Source organism: Fistularia commersonii, chromosome 24 (genome assembly GCF_037954325.1).
Source record: "Fistularia commersonii isolate RoL2024-O1a breed Wild chromosome 24, RoL_Fcom_v1.0, whole genome shotgun sequence".
Lineage (NCBI taxonomy): Eukaryota > Metazoa > Chordata > Actinopteri > Syngnathiformes > Fistulariidae > Fistularia > Fistularia commersonii.
Window position 1 is genome coordinate 9683658 of NC_141307.1, and position 22725 is coordinate 9706382.

Below are 22725 nucleotides of genomic sequence, written 5' to 3' on the forward strand. Positions count from 1 at the left end.
TGACAAATGCAAAGGGTGTTTTGATTTACAAACATGGCATGAAATTTTCGGCCATTGTAATTATAGCGAAGTACAAAAGTTGACAAAAGTGGTTGATGGTATGGTAATCAAAGGGAAAACTGAAAAACCTGTATCACCATGTGAAGTGTGTATTCAAGGGAAGTTTGTGCAGATCAGAAACAGAGAGCCTGATGCAAGAGCAACAGAGGTGTTTGATTTAATGCATACAGATCTGGCAGGGCCAGTAGATCCCATATCTATAGATGGACACAGATTTGCATTGTCGTTTACTGATGATTATTCCAGTATAATTTTTGTGTACTTTCTCAAACAAAAGAGTGATACAGTGAGTGCCACAGAGAGACAGAGTTGTTCTTATTTTTATTCTTAAATGTCTGCTTGATGGGGAAACAGCGACAGTAGACAGTGTTATGGCGTATGCATGGCATGTGGAGGAATTACAAACAGCCAAAGAAACATCAGTTTATGAAATGGAAGATGATGATGATGAAGGATTGTTAATGTTTCAAGGAGGTCGAAGAGGACGAAGACCCCAGAGAGGGAGTACAGGAAGAATTAGATATCAGAGTGGAATTGAGAAAAGACAAAATAGACAGAGATGACTCATGTTGGCATTGTGGTAAAACAGGCCATTGGTCACGACAGTGTGGGCAAAAGAGACAAGGAGGAAATGACAGGGGAGATAGGTGAAGTGAGGAGCGTGCACCCTTACCAAGTGCATGCACACCAACTCATTCAGATGATGATGATGAAGAAGAGGAAGGACTAGAAAGTATAAATATAGCAAGTGCATGGGAACTACTGAATAATTTGACAGTAAAACCCTACATGAATTTGGAAGTTAATGGAGTCTTAACAGAATTCCTGTGTGATACAGGAGCATGCAAAACAGTTTTGACAAGAGCACCTCCAAAAATAAAATATTCAAACACAAAGATAAAAGTTCAAAGTGCCCATGGACACACCAAAACGCAAAAACTCACTGAAAAGATTAATATGACACATCCAAATACAAGCCGATCATGCCAAGTACAGATAATCATTGATCCAAGCAATGGTGGGCTGTCAGGGCCTGCAAGGCCTTCTCTGCTGGCCCAAAACATATCTGAATCACAAACGTTAATTATATTTTGTCCATGAATTTTTATTAAATAATTCCAAATGGTCGGTCACTTCCTTTCATAGCTTTTCCCCTGGTTGTGCCGCTTCCAGGCATATACTTTCATATTAACAATCACATTCCAGCCATAATCTGTTGTCAGGCAGGGTCAAAGTCAAAGGAATCTGCCTGTGGGGGGGCCTGCACAATCAGTTCTGCAAGCCCTTTACGCAAATAAAAAGTGTTGACGACGCTGTTGCTTCAACCAATCAGATTTTGAGTTGGCGACATCAAAGCCTTCTCGCAGGCCATAGCAACATCAGCATATTCACACCCTCTGATTGCATAGTCAGAGAGTGGACAAGTATATTAGCAAGGAGAAGCGTACTAGCGAGCTGCGAACAGAAACATAGTTGTGTTTGTTTAATATGGGCATTGTCAACCCACAATGGCTGCAGGAGGAGAAGAAACGGATTCAGTTGCTCATATATTGTTAAAACTGTTTTCTAGATGGAGTTTTGAAGAAAAGCTGGGCATAGTAAAGAAAGCTTGGTAACTCATAAGCTAGCGAACCTGTCACAACCAGGAAAAGGATTTGTTTGACATTTTCAAACCACAAACTACGACCGGTACCCCTGGGTCACAGGCTCCGAGTGTCACGACTCATTGGGTCCCCGGGCAAGCGGCACAGCAATCACAGCAATTATCCTCCGCACCTGGTGACCACACCACACCAGGGAATAATCCCGCTAAACAGGCCTGAGTATAAAGGCGGATCCTTTATAAGGCGCCTTTTTAAGGCGGCGAAGGAAAAACAGTGACGCATGCAGCACTCTTAACAGAACTACGAGAAGTTATACTGCTCCCACGAAAATTAGAAGTAGTAAAATGCAGAGCACATCACTCAGGAACAGATGATTTTTTACAAAAGGAAATGCCTTTGCTGACAAAATAGCAAAGGAAGCAGAAAAAAAAAAAATACAGCATGCATGCTGAAAAACTATCTACTGCACCATCATTAATTGACAATGGTGTACCAAAGATGCTCAGGAGAATGCGTCAGCTACTGAAAGACAATCCTGGCTCAAGAGAGGAGCAACAGACTTCAATGGAATTTTGATGATAAATGAAAATGACCCATGGGCCTTGCCATGTGTCAACAGGAGGGATGGAGGTACTTACGTTAAAACACTTCTATACCATTATCCTAAATTCCTACTTAAAAAAATTTGCACAATGTATAACATACTTTAAAAATAATACTCAAGGAAACTAAGACCAAAGAAAGGAAGGTTTCCAGATCCACAATATCCTTTAGAAGTGATGGACATGGATTTTATTGAATTCAATTATGTAGGAAAATATAGATATTGTTTGGTAATAATTGACAGCCACGGCAAATGGGTGGAAATTGCAACTATGACAGCGCAAATACCAGACATCCCCCTCCCTTTTTTTGATATTAAATGTATTTTATTTCCTGAGTTGGCAACTTGCTCCTTTCCTCTCACTCACTGTTCGTAAGTATGTAGTACCACATTCCACCACAGGATGGCGTGAAACCAACCGTGATTAGTTTGCCGAGACGCGGTCACAGCATTAGTTCAGTGCTGTGTCGGCGGCAAAGAGGTTGGACGCCAGTAATGTGGCTAATGTCTGCGTTACAGGTAAAGAGTTATAACGACACGTAAATAGGTAAAAACGAGCGAAAGAGTCCCGGTGAAGTGAGTGAATGGCCGTTTAACTTGTAGGGTTGAGGTCAGCAGTAGCTTGGGTAGTGCTAATAGCATGCGATCGCTAGCCGCTAGCTAACTGTAGCCTCGTGGCGGGACTACTGTGTATTGGAGCCGAGTGTCGGTTTGGAATGTGTGTAAATGTACGTGTACAGAGGGGAAATGGGAGCAATTGCTATACTGGTTTTGTAAATAAGGAAAACTGTGATTAGTTTGCCGAGACACGGTCACAGCATTACAAAAGCTGATGCAGAAGCTGTAGTTAATCCTATCTGTAAATACATTCTGCCAACCCATGGCATACTGCAGAGAATAAATGAAGTTGTACACAATGGGTCAAGTTATGGACATTGACTTAAAGAGACATTGTTCTTATCATCCACAAACTGCAGGGTTAGTGGAAAGAACAAATGAAACAGTAAAAAACAGACTAAGAAAATGTATGGAACATACAGGAAAGACATGGCGAGAGTGCATATATATGATAAAAATGTCTATGCACATAGTTACCATTGTGAATGGTTTGACACCATAATAGATAATACATGGTGGACCATTCAGGTTACCGATGACACATCCAGACCTAGAGAAGGCCCACACAGAAGAAACTTAGTGGAATACATTAAAAATACATTAAGGCAACGAGATGTAACAGACGCAAATGATCTGCCTGAATCTCAATCTGCTCCACAGGTGAAGGTCCGAGTTGGTGATTGGATCTTCGTGAAAGTCATAAAGAGAAGCTGTGGAGTTCAGCACGCTGGGAAGGACCATTCCAAGTATTTCTGACCACGCCGACTGCAGTGAAAACTGCGGAATGATCCACTTGGATTCATAATCACACTGTAAGGTACTCCCTGTTGATCCTACTAACACTGGCTAGAGGGGAAGGCTGACTACAAAGGGGAGTAAGAAGGATAGTCTTACTCGTCTCAAGGCATCGGCTGCATTAGTGAAGAAACCACCAGATCCCTAACCGTTTAGGTTGGAAGGATCCAGGATGAGCCAGCCAAAACAGGAGCACCCAACCCAGCAGGAGAACGCAGAGACAAACAATGGCAAGTCTGATGAGTAAAGAAGGGCCTATCTCAAACTTATAAAGAACTATGAAATGAGAACAATGCTCCACATCGTGACAGTCTCTGGTGGCGATTGATAAATATAACAGCAGGAGACCAAACTGATTGTTATGTTTGTACTGTAATGCAAATATCAGTGTCTCCTAACCCGACTATACAACCTTATCCAATTAATGAACGTGAAACCTTGTCCATAATATGGGTGTATTCCCAAGGACTGAATCAGAGATTTTGAAATTTTCAGAATATAACAAATACCTCAGTCCTTCCCTTTCTGCCTTACAATCCATCAAATTGGCGATTACCAGCAATTATTCTATGGCAACCAACAGAACTGTCATTGAGGGATTCATTCTAATTACAATGAAAAGACACCACCATTTTGCATGAAACGACAGTGTGGTAAAAAGGATCATTGTCTGGGCCAACTTAAGTGTGACACTGTGCTAAATATGGAAAGGGATAGACTAGTTAGGAAAACTTATGACTACTATAGTAATAGTATATGTGAGGTTGGAAAGTGGGGAATGGATGCGTGCGCCATGAATCTGACTGCCCTCAAGCCATTATTGAAACAATATTCAGTATTGAAACAAACCTCACCAAATTTGGTATTCCACCATGGAGGATTTTCGCATTCCCACATAAATACGGTTCTCCATGCCCAAAAACACATGTATGGATTTGTGGCAGATGAGCATTTCTGTATCTGCCCCAACACTGGTGTGGCACATGCAATTTGGGCTGATTAGGAAGCGCCATGACTTTTATACCAGGGCATAACATGACTCATGGCATACAACCCATTAGGCCAGGGATGGGCAATTATTTTTTCCATGGGGCCACATAAGAAACATAAAATATTGTGGAGGGCCGGGCCAAAAGGCTGAACTCAATTCTGCATAATATTAATTGTATATCTCTATAAAAAGCAGTAAATAGCACTGTTTTGACAAGCTGGCAAGAGTATATGTTAAGATTAAGCAATGAAAAAATGAGGTTGCCTTACAAAAATGTATTCATTCAAATTTCTCAACACAATGGTAGACAAAAAAATTACGTTTTTTACTATTTGTGACTCATATTAGTGAACATTTTCAGTCACATTCACTTCAAAACACATTTTGAGTTCCATATACTGTTGGATAGTTGTGTAAAGGTTCTGAGCATTTTAAAGACATCACAATATTGTCTTTGTGAACCAAACATTAAGCAAGATACAACATATTGACTGTCACTGAACTGTGATTTTGAGAAAAAGGGCCCCAGTTCACTGTTATCTGGTGCCTTAACATGCCTACATTTGTGGTCTAACTACCTCATTTGGTGTTTTAAAGTTCTTTTTTCTTGTTCAGTGAGAGAAATCTAATCTCTGCTGGGCTTTAACGAGTGCATCTAAGTCAGGTTGAATGTCTGAAGTGGAGATGTGAAGCACAGCTGACAGATGATAATAATAATAATAATAATACATACGATTTGTATAGCGCTTTTCACGGTACACAAAGACGCTTTACAGGTTGACGACAGGAAAACATAGAACATAAACATTGTTAATGGGAAGAGCTGTAGGTGTTGTAGGTGGTTTGGAAGAGGTGGGTCTTGAGGTTATTTTTGAAGGAAGACAATGAGTTTGACTCTCGGATGGCTGGGGGGAGGGAGTTCCAGAGGGTGGGGGCGGCGATGGCGAAGGCTCTGTCTCCCAGGGTGCGGTACTTGGACTTACAGATTGGAGTTAGGAGGTTTTCATCCGAGGAGCGAAGACGACGCACTGGAGAGTGGCGACGTAGAAGATCGGTGAGATATGGGGGGGCGAGGTTGTTGAGGGCTTTGTAGGTGGTGAGGAGGATCTTGAAGTGGATGCGTTGTTTGATGGGCAGCCAGTGAAGTTGACGGAGGATGGGGGTGATGTGTTCTCTGGAAGGGGAGCGGGTAAGTAGTCGGGCAGCAGAGTTTTGGACGTATTGCAGTTTTTGAAGGGCATTAGAGGGGAGGCCATATAGGATACTATTGCAGTAGTCGAGTCTGGAGGTGATAAATGCATGGATTAGTGTTTCAGCAGCAGAGTGTGAAAGAGTGGGTCGGAGGCGTGCTATGTTTCGGAGGTGGAAAAAAGATGTTTTGGTGATGTGATTTATGTGTGGCCTAAAAGAGAGTGCAGGGTCCATGTAGATTCCAAGATTTCTTACCAGGGGGGAGGGGGAAACAGAGTGACCATCAATGGAGAGTGCGAGAATGTGACAGGAATTTAGCAAGGGTTTTGGGCCGAATATGATAATTTCTGTTTTGTTGCTGTTGAGTTTGAGGAAATTTTGGTTCATCCAGATGATCATCAGTGAGAGGATCTATACCTGGATTTTGTAAACTTCATCATTGAAAATGTTTGTTCACAAATGTAGGTAGAGCCAAAGAGAACAAACATCTTCTGAGCATGTCTCCTAATGTTTGGAAAGTTCTCCTCCTTGAGAGAAGAGTAGAAATCCAGCAGAGATCCTGACTTAAAGTGCTCTGCCAGTACTACATCAGACTGCAGGTCAATGAGTTCCAGCTGAAAATCACTGGGTGCATCATCCACACCTGAAGGTAAAGGTAAAGGTAAAGGTAAAGGTAAAGGTAAAGGTAAAGGTAAAGGTAAAGGTAAAGGTAAAGGTAAAGGTAAAGGTAAAGGTAAAGGTAAAGGTAAAGGTAAAGGTAAAGGAAACCATGTGCATGTCATTCTCCATTGTTCTAAGATCCTCAAATCGCCTTGAAAACTTACCATGCAATGCTCCTAGCATGGATGAGTACCTGCAGAGGTTATCAGCTGATGGTGTGACTTCTTCCAGGGTCAGCATATGAGTGAGAGTGTTGCTCTCCTGTTGTCTTGAAAGCAACTGTATCTTTCTCACAAAAGCCTTCACCAGGCTGTGCATTTCATGCACAAAAAGGCCCTTGCCTTGCAGCTTGGTGTTCAGTTCATTCATCAGTGCAGTCACGTCAACAGCAAATGCAAAATCTGCCATCCTGTCCTCATCTGCAAGCTCTGGGATGGCCTTGCCTTTTGTCTCACAAAACTCCTGGATTTCTGCTTTCAGATCCCAGACTCTTTTTAGCACTTTGCCCAGGCTGAGCCATCTCACAGAAGTGTGGTAGCCAATGTCACTGTGCTCACTCTCATGCTCCTCCATAAGTGTTATAAACTGTCTGTGATTCAGTGCCCGCGCCCTGATGAAGTTAACTATTATAGTAACAACATCGATAACATGGTTAATTTTTAGCACTGATGTGCACAACACATGTTGGTGTAAAATGCAATGTAAAAATACCAATTTCTGATCAGGGTCAATTTCAGTCACTTTATCCTGCATGCGTTTTAAAAGTCCGACATTTTTCCCTGTAAGATTTGGACAACCGTCCTTGGTGACACCTGCCAGTCTGTCCCATTTCAGTCCCAACGTGTCCATACAAGCATTTACCTCAGTGAAGAGATCGCTCCCTGTCGTCATCCCTTTTAACGACCGCATTGCTGCCAGCTCCTCCGTAATCTTGAAGTCCGGCGCTATCCCACGGACAAATACGAGTAGCTGGGCTGTGTCGCGGACATCACAACTCTCGTTCAAAGCCAAGGAGAAAAAGTCAAAACTTGGCACTTCACGTTGCAGCTGTAGCTCCAGATTCCCCGCAATGTCCTCGATCCTTCTCGCCACGGTTCGCCTGGACAGCGGGACTTGCTCAAATGCCGCTTTTTTTTCAGGGCATATTAGTGCTGCAGAGTCTACCAAGCACTCTTTCACAAACTCCCCCTCTGCGAATGGCTTGCTGTTTTTGGCTATTTTGTGGGATATCACGAAGCTGGTCTTGGTTGCTGCATCCCTGGATGTATGAAGCTTGGTAAAAAAGCCTTGCTGCGTTTGCAGCTTAGCTAGCAAAGCTTCCAATGTCCGCGCTCTTTCGTCATCAGTCAGGTTTTTATATTTCTCTGCATGTTTCGTCTGGTAATGCCGACTCAAATTGTAGTCCTTAAACACGGCGATCTGCTCCCCGCAAACTAAACACACAGCTTTACCTCCAACCTCAGTAAATAAATACTTAGCTGTCCAATTTTTGTTGAAAATCCTACATTCGGCATCTACCTTTCTTTTTTTAGCCTGAGCGGGACATTTTTGAGGGTGAAAGTTGTCTTGTGATTCAATCGCGCACATGTCTTGATATACGCATTACGTCATTATGTGCGTGAATTAAAAAAAAAACAACTTCAGAATAAAAGCAGTGCAGCTTTAGCCCATGAATGAGGTGAAATTAGAAAGTATGTTTATTTTGTAATTTCCAATTAACCTTACACTGGCGGTCAGAGTCAACCAAAGGTATGTGGCCCGGGCCATACATTGCCCAGGTCTGTCATACAGGCCCGTCAGTGCCATCCCGCAGGCCGGATGTGGCCCGTGGGCCGTACAATGCCCAGGTCTGTTATACAAGGTGTGCTCAGGCATTTCCTACAAAGGACCAAAAGTCAGTTACAGTTGCCAAAGTATTGTGGGAAAGTACTTTGTTCATTATGGCCTACCCGCTAGAATACATTCAGACCAAGGTAGAGATTTTGAAAGCCGCCTTATAAAAGAACTCTTATCCATGCTTGGAGTAAGAAAGTCGCGCACCTCACCTTATCATCCGCAAGGTGATGCTCAACCAGAACATTTCAACAGAACACTTCTCTCAATGCTTGGAACTCTTGAAAATGTGCAGAAACAAAACTGGAGTCAACATATCAGTCAGTTAGTACATGCGTATAACTGCACTAAAAATTAGTCCACTGGATATTCCCCATACTACTTAATGTTCAGGCGCAATGCCAGATTGCCTGTTGACCTCTGTTTTGGTACAGCTCTCGACGGTAATTCAGAGACGTCTCACCTACAGTATGTGGACAAAATGAGAAAAGAACTCCAAAAAGCTTACCATTTAGCTGCAGAGTGTGCAACCAAGAGCCATCTGAGAAACAAAACCTGTTATGATCAACGATTAAGAGACCAACCTCTACAAGAAGGAGACCGAGTCCTCGTAAGAAATGTTGGCCTCACTGGGAAACATAAACTACAAGATAGATGGAAATCCACACCCTCTATTGTGATTAAAAAGTTTTCAAACTTACCTGTAGACAGAGTCAAACCCGAACAAGGAACTGGAAGTGTCAAAACTCTACACAGAGACCACCTTCTACAAATTGGTTATCTTGTCAGGATTCCAGATAATTCTGAACAAACTGAAAGAGTCAGAACACCAGTTACCAGGAGACAACATACTCTAAGACATCAAACACATCACCAAAATGATCAGACATCTGACATCTCTTCAAACTCTGAATCTGAGTGTGAGTGTGTCTACGAGTGCCCAACCTATGATAAGGTCAGGAAACCACTGTCCATACCAGACCGAACCACCCCAGAGCATACTCCCTTTGAAAATTTCCCCTCATCTGAGAGTGAACCGGAGGTGGAGAAAGTACATTCTGTCAGTTCACAGGAAGAGGAATATCAGTCCTCCAACGAGGACGCAGATACTAATGATACAGCTGAAGACACTGATGTGGAGTTGAGAACTCAAACCAGCCCTAGAAGCAGAAAGTCAACGCGTGAAGTAAAACCAGTGATCCGCTTGACCTATGATAAACCTGGAACTCAAGCTGGGGAACCTGTGACTATTGTGCACCAGAGCATGGTCATTCACTTGAACCTCAGTGCCAGAGGAAACCCTGATCTTGTGAAACATCCTAAAACATGCCCCTACAGATCTAAGTCTAAACAGTACAGTTAGATGAGGACATCTACACCTTTTAGAAGGGGGAGGATGTAGCCCGTCTAAAATTTCATTACAGACCATACAGGCTAAAATGTAAAGATGTTTTAACATTTAAGTAAAATTAAATAAGACTGAAATGGCTGTAAAACATTTAATATTTCATGTTTAAAATGTGTTCATAAATGGTTAAAAACAAGGTTTAATCTTATCTAAGGTTTTTGTCATTTATTTGGGAATCGTGCTTTTAATCGCCACAAGCTTGTGTGAAACGTACAGCTCAACATGTGCTTTTGTTTGCATCCAAACATGTTAAGTGTCAATATGGTATTTTCTTGAATTGTATTGGTTGATGTACACTTAGTGTCCAATCCCATGCGTGAGGGCGGGATCTGAATGAGGAAGGCAATAGAACATCTAGGCGCGAGGCATTCGACTGCTGCGTTTGCCGAGGGAAGTTTGTGAAGCTAAGCTGAAAGGAGAATGGTCATAAAACATTGTGGATGCAGAGTCTACGTTGCTGTTATCGACTATTTAACCCTGTGATGAGTGAGTACTCGATGTATATGATTTTTATGCTTAGACGATATGTTTAAGTGCACATATGCGATGCTAATCGAGCGTTAGCATTGTTAGCATTTTACCGCGAGTTAATTTCATACTCTGTATGTAAAGTATATGAGCTTGGAATTGGAGACCTTTGATGCTCAGTGGACCGAGAGGAATTCTCTGGACGTTTCTGCTGAGGCTTAACCGATGAGTTTCACCGAGTGCACTTCGTGATGCCGTGATGCCAAGTCATTGCTAACCCCTTTGCCGAGAGGGAATCGCATGGTGATGGACAACATTTGACTATCCATTGCTTCAACACCAAAAGGATTAGTGAGTACATCAAAGCACATGCATTTTATTTTGGGGCGTGTGAACAAGTGAAACGGACATTTTCTGTTTTTCTGGTCCAACGATCCCGAGCATCGAATCAGGCCTGCCACGATTGAACTTTCTGAGAAAAACAAAAAGGACTTTAAGGTTATGGTTTTTGAACTGGACTGAACTTGAAGGGATGTACATGGTTTTTGAATATGTTTATGTGGTTGCAAAGCGACAAAATCTCAAATGAACGCACTACCAATTTTATTTCATTTTTCTTTCTTTTAATTTTGTGAAACTAAACTTTAAATTTGTACTAAAAGAGATCTGTGTTTGTCGTAATTCATATTTTATCCTTAGGAGATGGAGGCACCGCTATAATCAAAAAGCATAAATAAGTTTAAGTTATCAAAAAATTAGGTATTATTGTTTCTCCTATTTACCATTGAAAATTTCATCGAAGTAACGTTCCCAGGGCCCAAACCATTGTACTATCACTGCATTAACTAAGAGGTTGGGTACTACACTGCTCTAACCAAAAATCATCAGACACTCTTTACCTTAGGCTACAGCCTAAGGCTAAAACCTAAGGTAAAGAGGAAGCTATCAATGGCCATACCAGGACTCGTATGCACGGTGGGAATGTTAATGACAAGAGAAAGAGAAAATTAAATAAAATAAACATGGAAAAAGGAAGAGTACTACAGATGCAGTATTTGCGCCGAGAATGCTCATAAAGAAGTACAGAGAAGTCCCGTGGGAGCCCCATTGCCTTTTTGTACACCTTGAAAAGTCGTACGACAGGTTGCCAAGAGAGGAGCTCTGGTATCCTATGAGGAAGTCTGGAGCGGCAGAGAAGTGTGTTACACTGGTGCAAGACATGTATGCTAGCTGGGAGACAGTGGTGCGGTGTGCTGTAAGACGGGACCAGAGAAGTTCAAGGTGGAAGCGGGACTCCGTCAGGGATAGGCCCTGAGATCCTTCTTGTTCGCAAAGGTGACGGATGAAGGTAGACGTGAATCTCCACGGACCGTGACCTTTGCAGATGCCGTTGTGATCTGAAGTGAGAGCAAAAAAACAGATGGAGGTCAAGATAAGATAAGATAAGACCTCCGTCTCGTCCCGGACACGGAGGTCTCGGTGGAGGCTGATGTTCCTGCTTTAAAAAAAAACAACATGGCTGATGCATCTTCCGCATCTGCCCGGTCACGTGGTGCACGGACCCCCGACAGGACGCCAAAGCATCAAAGTAAACCCAGGACTTCAACAACCAGACTCCTAGGAATATGATGAATGAATGGGGAAAAATGAAAGCGAGCCAAGGGTATAAGCGCTGATTACTGGCGATCGTAAAAGGAGCAGAAACGAGTTTAAAAAGAAGCGAGGAGGGCATCGAAGAGGATGAGGAGTTCAAAGGCAGTGGGTCCTGATAACGTACCGTACATGTGGAGGCCTGGAAGTGCCTAGGAGAGCCAGCGGTACGGAGGTCAGCGGCTGGATTATTCAACAGCGAGAGGCACAAACGAGAGAAAAAGAAATTCAGCACACATGGAGAAATACTGTACGGGGATGACGAGAAAGGCGGCGAGCGACACAACGGAAAGTGACCAAAGAAGGTAAGGCGGGGAACTATGACTGAGCGCGTGTCGCGCCGGGCTTCACGGTGACTCCGGTGGGACAGACACAAGGGAATGAGCGGCGTGTGTCTGTGTGTGAAATGTTGGCGCTCTTGAGAGACAGCACCTCCTGCTGTTGACAGAGGGAACACCTGGTATTCCCAGGCGGTCTCCCATCCAAGTACTAACCAGGCCCGACCCTGCTTGGCTTCCGAGATCAGACGAGATCGGGCGTGTTCTGGGTGGTATGGCCGTAAACGAGAGAGGCTCGCGCGGAAGGACATTTCATAAGCAGCCGTCCTCCATCTTTTCCACCTCCAGTCATTTCCACATCTGTCAGGAGCTCCTTCTATTGCGTTTCCATGATTACAGCCAGTGGCGCCCAAGGCTACTCTAACCAAAAATTATCAGAAACTCTTTACCTAAGATAAAGAGGGAGCTAGCGAAGGCCATACCAGGACTCGAATGCACGGCGGGACACTTCATGACAAGAGAAAGAGAAAAATAAATAAAATACACATGGAAAAAGGAAGAGTACTACCGATGCAGTATTTGCGCCGAGAATGCTCATAGAGAAGTACAGAGAAGGCCCGCGGGAGCCCCATTGCCTTTTTGTACACCTAGAAAAGGCCGACGACAGGTTGCCAAGAGAGGAGCTCTGGTATCCTATGAGGAAGTCTGGAGCGGCAGAGAAGTGTGTTACACTGGTGCAGGACATGTATGCTAGCTGGGAGACAGTGCTGCGTGCGATGTGCTGTAAGACGGTACCAGAGAAGTTCAAGGTGGAAGCGGGACTCCGTCGGGGATAGGCCCTGAGCCCCTTCTTGTTCGCAATGGTGACGCACGGGCGGGCTGACCGATGAGGGTAGACATGAATCTCCACGGACCGTGACCTTCGCAGATGCCGTTGTGATCTGTAGTGAGAGCAGAAAACAGGTGGAGGTCGAGATAAGATAAGATAAGATAAGATAAGATAAGATAAGATAAGAACAACTTTATTAATCCCGAAGGAAACTGTTCCTTGTGCCAGAGTTCCAGAAAATATAACAGTAATAAATAATAAAAGGCAGAATTAGAAATCAAAATAAACTATAAACTGTAAAGTGTCTCGGTGAAACTATAGAGAGGTGGGGGTATGCTCTGGAAAGGAGAGGAACGAAAGTTAGTCGCAGCAAGACAGCATACATGTGTGGGGATGAGAGGAACTCGGGTGGAACGGTGAGGCTACAGGGAGTGGAGATCAAGAAGCAGGAGCATTTCAGGGACTTGGACACTCTGGATTGTTTTCTGGCCCGATCGTAAATCCACGCTTTCGCGGTGCACCTGCCATGTGCAACGACAACTCCCTGGTTGGGTCACAGCCCGGCCAGGGAGGGTGGGCGCGCGCGACCATAAACAGTGAACCCGGCCTCCAGCGACACAGACTTGCTCTTGAACAGCACGACAGGGGAGGGCGCGGACGCAGTCCCCCACTACCAGAAATTATGCAGTCGAGATTCCCACATTTGGGGAATTCGCAGGGGTCAGCACAGCCGCAGTGCAATGGCTGAGCCTCGCCCTGGGTGAACCACCTTCTTGATCATGGTATCTCCCCTGCCAGGTAAGTATGAGTCGCACGCGTCCCGCGCACGGACCGCTTTCACTCGCACGCCGTTCTCAGTCGGGGGGGAACCCACGCGGACTCTTCCGGGAGCTCACACGCGATCCCTCTCGCGCGCGCGCACACACACACACACGTACACGCGCACACACGCACACGCGCACACACACACTCCGTCAAAAAACCGTCAACTCTGAGTTCTGACGGGCCGGGACGCCGAAAACGACACGGACGCTTCAATTTTCACGAAGAAGTCAGAGGACAACCGGAACACGTTCCGTCCGTCCTCCTGATGCCGCGAGGGGTTTCTGCCGCTCTACGGCCGGGAGAACTTCCCCCTGAGCCCAGTCTGACACAGTCTATCGGGGGCAATCCATCCCTTTCAAATGCGATCCATTTAGGCTCAGTTCTGGTCCATAGTGGGATTTTATCGGGCTGCACGGGGCGAATGGTAGGGACAGGGTTTCAGGCAGACACGCTCGTGTGTCGCTATCTACCGCTCCCTACCGGCAGAAACAACGGGGACAGTGTCGCTGGTCACGCAGGGCACAGACAAGATCTGGATCCCGTGTGTGTTGGTTACGTATGACGTTGTTGGAGGCCACGGCAACCTTGACATCGGACACAAAAGCGGGGGGTGCACCGTTCCCGGAGATACTGCAATACCGGGTCGATGCGCGGAGTGGACGGAGCAAGCCCCTATTCCATCTCCCTGTTCCAAAAATCAATTTAATATTTGGTCCCCGGATAGGGGACGTATCAGATATTAAACTGATAAGAACAGATACTACACTTGATCTTAGCCAAAAGGCCGAGAAGCGATAGCCCCGCGCCCTCGCTCGACCCCAGCGCATCCCCCGCACCGTCAGCTTCACTCACGACTTCATTCACAAATCAACCCCCACCCCGTCTCCGCCGCTCGGCCCGGAGCGACGGCGCATCTCCCCCATCGCCCCCATCGCCCCCATCGCCCCGGAGACGGAGGTCCCGGTGGAGGCCGACGTTCCTGCTTTACAAGAAACAACATGGCCGATGCATCTTCCGCATCTGCCCGGTCACGTGGCGCATCAAAGTAAACCCAGGACTTCAACAAGCAGACTCCTCGGAACCTGATGAATGAATGGGGAAAAATGAAAGAGAGCCAGGGGTAGAAGCGGTGACTACTGGCGACCGCAAAGGAGCAGAGACCAGCGTAAAAAGAAGCGAGGGGGGCATCGAAGAGGATGAGGAGTTCAAAGGCAGTGGGTCCCGATGACGTAGCGTACAGGTGGAGGCATGGAAGTGTCTAGGAGAGCCAGCGGTACGGAGGTCAGCGGCTGGATTATTCAACAGCGAGAGACACGAACGAGAGAAAAAGAAATACAGCGCACATGGAGAAACACTGTACAGGGATGAGAAGAAAGGCGGCGAGCGACGGACGGAGGCAGGCGGCGAGACAACGGAAAGTGACCCGAAAGGTAAGGCGGGGAACTATGACTGAGCGAGCACGTGTGGCGCCGGGCTTCACGGTGACTCCGGTGGGACAGACACAAGGGAATGAGCGGCGTGTGTCCGTGTGTGAAATGTTGGCGCTCTTGAGAGACAGCACCCCCTGCTGGGGACAGAGAGGACGACCATGAAAAAGCTTACGGCACCTGGTATTCCCAGGCGGTCTCCCATCCAAGTACTAACCAGGCCCGACCCTGCTTAGCTTCCGACCCTGCTTAGCTTCCGAGATCAGACGAGATCGGGCGTGTTCAGGGTGGTATGGCCGTAAACGAGGGAGGCCCGCGCGGAAGGGCTCTTTATAAGCAGCCGTCCTCTGTCTTTTCCACCTCCAGTCATCTCCACGTCTGTCAGGAGCTCCTTCTATTTAGTCGCCATGATTACAGCCAGTGGCGCCCAAGGCTACTCGAACCGAACATCATCAGACACTCTTTACCTTCGGCTGCAGCCTAAGGTAAAGGGGGAGCTGCCAAAGGCCATACCAGGACTGGTATGCACGGCGGGACACTTCATGACAAGAGAAAGAGAAAAATAAATAAAATACACATGGAAAAAAAGGACGAGTACCACAGATGCAGTATTTGCGCCCAGAATGCTCATAGACAAGTACAGAGGGGGCCGGCGGGAGCCGCATTGCCTTTTTGTACACCTAGAAAAGGCCTACGACAGGTTGCCAAGAGAGGAGCTCTGGTATCCTATGAGGAAGTCTGGAGCGGCAGAGAAGTGTGTTACACTGGTGCAGGACATGTATGCTAGCTGGGAGACAGTGGTGCTTGCGGTGTGCTGTAAGACGGTACCAGAGAAGTTCGAGGTGGAAGCGGGACTCCGTCGGGGATGGGCCCTGAGCCCCTTCTTGTTCGCAATGGTGACGCACGGGCGGGCTGACCGATGAGGGTAGACATGAGTCTCCACGGACCGTGACCTTTGCAGATGCCGTTGTGATCTGTAGTGAGAGCAGAAAACAGGTGGAGGTCGAGATAAGATAAGATAAGATAAGATAAGATAAGATAAGATAAGATAAGATAAGAACAACTTTATTAATCCCGAAGGAAACTGTTCCTTGTGCCAGAGTTCCAGAAAATATAACAGTAATAAATAATAAAAGGCAGAATTAGAAATCAAAATAAACTATAAACTGTAAAGTGTCTCGGTGAAACTATAGAGAGGTGGGGGTATGCTCTGGAAAGGAGAGGAACGAAAGTTAGTCGCAGCAAGACAGCATACATGTGTGGGGATGAGAGGAACTCGGGTGGAACGGTGAGGCTACAGGGAGTGGAGATCAAGAAGCAGGAGCATTTCAGGGACTTGGACACTCTGGATTGTTTTCTGGCCCGATCGTAAATCCACGCTTTCGCGGTGCACCTGCCATGTGCAACGACAACTCCCTGGTTGGGTCACAGCCCGGCCAGGGAGGGTGGGCGCACACGACCATAAACAGTGAACCCGGCCTCCAGCGACACAGAGTTGCTCTTGAACAGCACGACAGGGGAGAGCGCGGACGCAGTCCCCCACTACCAGAAATTATGCAGTCGAGATTCCCACATTTAGGGAATTCGCAGGGGTCAGCACAGCCGCAGTGCAATGGCTGAGCCTCGCCCTGGGTGAACCACCTTCTTGATCATGGTATCTCCCCTGCCAGGTAAGTATGAGTCGCACGCGTCCCGCGCACGGACCGCTTTCACACGCACGCCGTTCTCAGTCGGGGGGGAACCCACGCGGACTCTTCCGGGAGCTCACACGCGATCCCTCTCGCGCGCGCGTACACGCGCACACACGTACACGCGCACACACGCACACGCGCACACGCGCACACACACACTCCGTCAAAAAACCGTCAACTCTGAGTTCTGACGGGCCGGGACGCCGAAAACGACACGGACGCTTCAATTTTCACGAAGAAGTCAGAGGACAACCGGAACACGTTCCGTCCGTCCTCCTGATGCCGCGAGGGGTTTCTGCCGCTCTACGGCCGGGAGAACTTCCCCCTGAGCCCAGTCTGACACAGTCTATCGGGGGCAATCCATCCCTTTCAAATGCGATCCATTTAGGCTCAGTTCTGGTCCATAGTGGGATTTTATCGGGCTGCACGGGGCGAATGGTAGGGACAGGGTTTCAGGCAGACACGCTCGTGTGTCGCTATCTACCGCTCCCTACCGGCAGAAACAACGGGGACAGTGTCGCTGGTCACGCAGGGCACAGACAAGATCTGGATCCCGTGTGTGTTGGATCCCGTGTGTATGACGTTGTTGGAGGCCACGGCAACCTTGACATCGGACACAAAAGCGGGGGGTGCACCGTTCCCGGAGATACTGCAATACCGGGTCGATGCGCGGAGTGGACGGAGCAAGCCCCTATTCCATCTCCCCGTTCCAAAAATCAATTTAATATTTGGTCCCCGGATAGGGGACGTATCAGATATTAAACTGATAAGAACAGATACTACACTTGATCTTAGCCAAAAGGCCAAGAAGCGATAGCCCCGCGCCCTCGCTCGACGCCAGCGCATCCCCCGCACCGTCAGCTTCACTCACGACTTCATTCACAAATCAACCCCCACCCCGTCTCCGCCGCTCGGCCCGGAGCGACGGCGCATCTCCCCCATCGCCCCCATCGCCCCCATCGCCCCGGAGACGGAGGTCCCGGTGGAGGCCGACGTTCCTGCTTTACAAGAAACAACATGGCCGATGCATCTTCCGCATCTGCCCGGTCACGTGGCGCATCAAAGTAAACCCAGGACTTCAACAAGCAGACTCCTCGGAACCTGATGAATGAATGGGGAAAAATGAAAGAGAGCCAGGGGTAGAAGCGGTGACTACTGGCGACCGCAAAGGAGCAGAGACCAGCGTAAAAAGAAGCGAGGGGGGCATCGAAGAGGATGAGGAGTTCAAAGGCAGTGGGTCCCGATGACGTAGCGTACAGGTGGAGGCATGGAAGTGTCTAGGAGAGCCAGCGGTACGGAGGTCAGCGGCTGGATTATTCAACAGCGAGAGACACGAACGAGAGAAAAAGAAATACAGCGCACATGGAGAAACACTGTACAGGGATGAGAAGAAAGGCGGCGAGCGACGGACGGAGGCAGGCGGCGAGACAACGGAAAGTGACCCGAAAGGTAAGGCGGGGAACTATGACTGAGCGAGCGCGTGTGGCGCCGGGCTTCACGGTGACTCCGGTGGGACAGACACAAGGGAATGAGCGGCGTGTGTCCGTGTGTGAAATGTTGGCGCTCTTGAGAGACAGCACCCCCTGCTGGGGACAGAGAGGACGACCATGAAAAAGCTTACGGCACCTGGTATTCCCAGGCGGTCTCCCATCCAAGTACTAACCAGGCGCGACCCTGCTTAGCTTCCGAGATCAGACGAGATCGGGCGTGTTCAGGGTGGTATGGCCGTAAACGAGGGAGGCCCGCGCGGAAGGGCTCTTTATAAGCAGCCGTCCTCTGTCTTTTCCACCTCCAGTCATCTCCACGTCTGTCAGGAGCTCCTTCTATTTAGTCGCCATGATTACAGCCAGTGGCGCCCAAGGCTACTCGAACCGAACATCATCAGACACTCTTTACCTTCGGCTGCAGCCTAAGGTAAAGGGGGAGCTGCCAAAGGCCATACCAGGACTGGTATGCACGGCGGGACACTTCATGACAAGAGAAAGAGAAAAATAAATAAAATACACATGGAAAAAAAGGACGAGTACCACAGATGCAGTATTTGCGCCCAGAATGCTCATAGACAAGTACAGAGGGGGCCGGCGGGAGCCGCATTGCCTTTTTGTACACCTAGAAAAGGCCTACGACAGGTTGCCAAGAGAGGAGCTCTGGTATCCTATGAGGAAGTCTGGAGCGGCAGAGAAGTGTGTTACACTGGTGCAGGACATGTATGCTAGCTGGGAGACAGTGGTGCGTGCGGTGTGCTGTAAGACGGTACCAGAGAAGTTCGAGGTGGAAGCGGGACTCCGTCGGGGATGGGCCCTGAGCCCCTTCTTGTTCGCAATGGTGACGCACGGGCGGGCTGACCGATGAGGGTAGACATGAATCTCCACGGACCGTGACCTTCGCAGATGCCGTTGTGATCTGTAGTGAGAGCAGAAAACAGGTGGAGGTCGAGATAAGATAAGATAAGATAAGATAAGATAAGATAAGAACAACTTTATTAATCCCGAAGGAAACTGTTCCTTGTGCCAGAGTTCCAGAAAATATAACAGTAATAAATAATAAAAGGCAGAATTAGAAATCAAAATAAACTATAAACTGTAAAGTGTCTCGGTGAAACTATAGAGAGGTGGGGGTATGCTCTGGAAAGGAGAGGAACGAAAGTTAGTCGCAGCAAGACAGCATACATGTGTGGGGATGAGAGGAACTCGGGTGGAACGGTGAGGCTACAGGGAGTGGAGATCAAGAGGCAGGAGCATTTCAGGGACTTGGACACTCTGGATTGTTTTCTGGCCCGATCGTAAATCCACGCTTTCGCGGTGCACCTGCCATGTGCAACGACAACTCCCTGGTTGGGTCACAGCCCGGCCAGGGAGGGTGGGCGCACGCGACCATAAACAGTGAACCCGGCCTCCAGCGACACAGACTTGCTCTTGAACAGCACGACAGGGGAGAGCGCGGACGCAGTCCCCCACTACCAGAAATTATGCAGTCGAGATTCCCACATTTGGGGAATTCGCAGGGGTCAGCACAGCCGCAGTGCAATGGCTGAGCCTCGCCCTGGGTGAACCACCTTCTTGATCATGGTATCTCCCCTGCCAAGTAAGTATGAGTCGCACGCGTCCCGCGCACGGACCGCTTTCACACGCACGCCGTTCTCAGTCGGGGGGGAACCCACGCGGACTCTTCCGGGAGCTCACACGCAATCCCTCTCGCGCGCGCGTACACGCGCACACACGTACACGCGCACACACGCACACGCGCACACGCGCACACACACACTCCGTCAAAAAACCGTCAACTCTGAGTTCTGACGGGCCGGGACGCCGAAAACGACACGGACGCTTCAATTTTCACGAAGAAGTCAGAGGACAACCGGAACACGTTCCGTCCGTCCTCCTGATGCCGCGAGGGGTTTCTGCCGCTCTACGGCCGGGAGAACTTCCCCCTGAGCCCAGTCTGACACAGTCTATCGGGGGCAATCCATCCCTTTCAAATGCGATCCATTTAGGCTCAGTTCTGGTCCATAGTGGGATTTTATCGGGCTGCACGGGGCGAATGGTAGGGACAGGGTTTCAGGCAGACACGCTCGTGTGTCGCTATCTACCGCTCCCTACCGGCAGAAACAACGGGGACAGTGTCGCTGGTCACGCAGGGCACAGACAAGATCTGGATCCCGTGTGTGTTGGTTACGCATGACGTTGTTGGAGGCCACGGCAACCTTGACATCGGACACAAAAGCGGGGGGTGCACCGTTCCCGGAGATACTGCAGTACCGGGTCGATGCGCGGAGTGGACGGAGCAAGCCCCTATTCCATCTCCCTGTTCCAAAAATCAATTTAATATTTGGTCCCCGGATAGGGGACGTATCAGATATTAAACTGATAAGAACAGATACTACACTTGATCTTAGCCAAAAGGCCGAGAAGCGATAGCCCCGCGCCCTCGCTCGACGCCAGCGCATCCCCCGCACCGTCAGCTTCACTCACGACTTCATTCACAAATCAACCCCCACCCCGTCTCCGCCGCTCGGCCCGGAGCGACGGCGCATCTCCCCCATCGCCCCCATCGCCCCCATCGCCCCGGAGACGGAGGTCCCGGTGGAGGCCGACGTTCCTGCTTTACAAGAAACAACATGGCCGATGCATCTTCCGCATCTGCCCGGTCACGTGGCGCATCAAAGTAAACCCAGGACTTCAACAAGCAGACTCCTCGGAACCTGATGAATGAATGGGGAAAAATGAAAGAGAGCCAGGGGTAGAAGCGGTGACTACTGGCGACCGCAAAGGAGCAGAGACCAGCGTAAAAAGAAGCGAGGGGGGCATCGAAGAGGATGAGGAGTTCAAAGGCAGTGGGTCCCGATGACGTAGCGTACAGGTGGAGGCATGGAAGTGTCTAGGAGAGCCAGCGGTACGGAGGTCAGCGGCTGGATTATTCAACAGCGAGAGACACGAACGAGAGAAAAAGAAATACAGCGCACATGGAGAAACACTGTACAGGGATGAGAAGAAAGGCGGCGAGCGACGGACGGAGGCAGGCGGCGAGACAACGGAAAGTGACCCGAAAGGTAAGGCGGGGAACTATGACTGAGCGAGCGCGTGTGGCGCCGGGCTTCACGGTGACTCCGGTGGGACAGACACAAGGGAATGAGCGGCGTGTGTCCGTGTGTGAAATGTTGGCGCTCTTGAGAGACAGCACCCCCTGCTGGGGACAGAGAGGACGACCATGAAAAAGCTTACGGCACCTGGTATTCCCAGGCGGTCTCCCATCCAAGTACTAACCAGGCCCGACCCTGCTTAGCTTCCGAGATCAGACGAGATCGGGCGTGTTCAGGGTGGTATGGCCGTAAACGAGGGAGGCCCGCGCGGAAGGGCTCTTTATAAGCAGCCGTCCTCTGTCTTTTCCACCTCCAGTCATCTCCACGTCTGTCAGGAGCTCCCTCTATTTAGTCGCCATGATTACAGCCAGTGGCGCCCAAGGCTACTCGAACCGAACATCATCAGACACTCTTTACCTTCGGCTGCAGCCTAAGGTAAAGGGGGAGCTGCCAAAGGCCATACCAGGACTGGTATGCACGGCGGGACACTTCATGACAAGAGAAAGAGAAAAATAAATAAAATACACATGGAAAAAAAGGACGAGTACCACAGATGCAGTATTTGCGCCCAGAATGCTCATAGACAAGTACAGAGGGGGCCGGCGGGAGCCGCATTGCCTTTTTGTACACCTAGAAAAGGCCTACGACAGGTTGCCAAGAGAGGAGCTCTGGTATCCTATGAGGAAGTCTGGAGCGGCAGAGAAGTGTGTTACACTGGTGCAGGACATGTATGCTAGCTGGGAGACAGTGGTGCGTGCGGTGTGCTGTAAGACGGTACCAGAGAAGTTCGAGGTGGAAGCGGGACTCCGTCGGGGATGGGCCCTGAGCCCCTTCTTGTTCGCAATGGTGACGCACGGGCGGGCTGACCGATGAGGGTAGACATGAATCTCCACGGACCGTGACCTTCGCAGATGCCGTTGTGATCTGTAGTGAGAGCAGAAAACAGGTGGAGGTCGAGATAAGATAAGATAAGATAAGATAAGATAAGATAAGAACAACTTTATTAATCCCGAAGGAAACTGTTCCTTGTGCCAGAGTTCCAGAAAATATAACAGTAATAAATAATAAAAGGCAGAATTAGAAATCAAAATAAACTATAAACTGTAAAGTGTCTCGGTGAAACTATAGAGAGGTGGGGGTATGCTCTGGAAAGGAGAGGAACGAAAGTTAGTCGCAGCAAGACAGCATACATGTGTGGGGATGAGAGGAACTCG

General features: G+C 48.3%; 8 non-coding genes and 2 pseudogenes across 8 annotated transcripts; all 10 read right to left on the minus strand.

Annotated features, from left to right (window-relative positions):
• Window positions 1-12332: 12332 nt before the first annotated feature.
• On the minus strand, window positions 12333-12446 carry LOC147220380 (5S ribosomal RNA; annotated as a pseudogene).
• Window positions 12447-13631: 1185 nt separating this feature from the next.
• On the minus strand, window positions 13632-13795 carry LOC147220381 (U1 spliceosomal RNA). The gene has a single exon (XR_015108207.1). It is a non-coding gene; the product is annotated as a U1 spliceosomal RNA (small nuclear RNA).
• Window positions 13796-14419: 624 nt separating this feature from the next.
• LOC147220382 (U2 spliceosomal RNA) lies at window positions 14420-14610 on the minus strand. Its single transcript, XR_015108090.1, has one exon. It is a non-coding gene; the product is annotated as a U2 spliceosomal RNA (small nuclear RNA).
• A 799-nt stretch (window positions 14611-15409) lies between these two features.
• On the minus strand, window positions 15410-15545 carry LOC147220383 (5S ribosomal RNA; annotated as a pseudogene).
• Window positions 15546-16755: 1210 nt separating this feature from the next.
• LOC147220384 (U1 spliceosomal RNA) lies at window positions 16756-16919 on the minus strand. The gene has a single exon (XR_015108186.1). It is a non-coding gene; the product is annotated as a U1 spliceosomal RNA (small nuclear RNA).
• Window positions 16920-17556: 637 nt separating this feature from the next.
• LOC147220385 (U2 spliceosomal RNA) lies at window positions 17557-17747 on the minus strand. Its single transcript, XR_015108107.1, has one exon. It is a non-coding gene; the product is annotated as a U2 spliceosomal RNA (small nuclear RNA).
• Window positions 17748-18546: 799 nt separating this feature from the next.
• Window positions 18547-18665, minus strand: LOC147220386 (5S ribosomal RNA). Its single transcript, XR_015108481.1, has one exon. It is a non-coding gene; the product is annotated as a 5S ribosomal RNA (ribosomal RNA).
• A 1195-nt stretch (window positions 18666-19860) lies between these two features.
• Window positions 19861-20024, minus strand: LOC147220387 (U1 spliceosomal RNA). Its single transcript, XR_015108191.1, has one exon. It is a non-coding gene; the product is annotated as a U1 spliceosomal RNA (small nuclear RNA).
• A 632-nt stretch (window positions 20025-20656) lies between these two features.
• Window positions 20657-20847, minus strand: LOC147220388 (U2 spliceosomal RNA). The gene has a single exon (XR_015108122.1). It is a non-coding gene; the product is annotated as a U2 spliceosomal RNA (small nuclear RNA).
• A 799-nt stretch (window positions 20848-21646) lies between these two features.
• LOC147220389 (5S ribosomal RNA) lies at window positions 21647-21765 on the minus strand. The gene has a single exon (XR_015108281.1). It is a non-coding gene; the product is annotated as a 5S ribosomal RNA (ribosomal RNA).
• Between the last annotated feature and the right edge of the window lie 960 nt (window positions 21766-22725).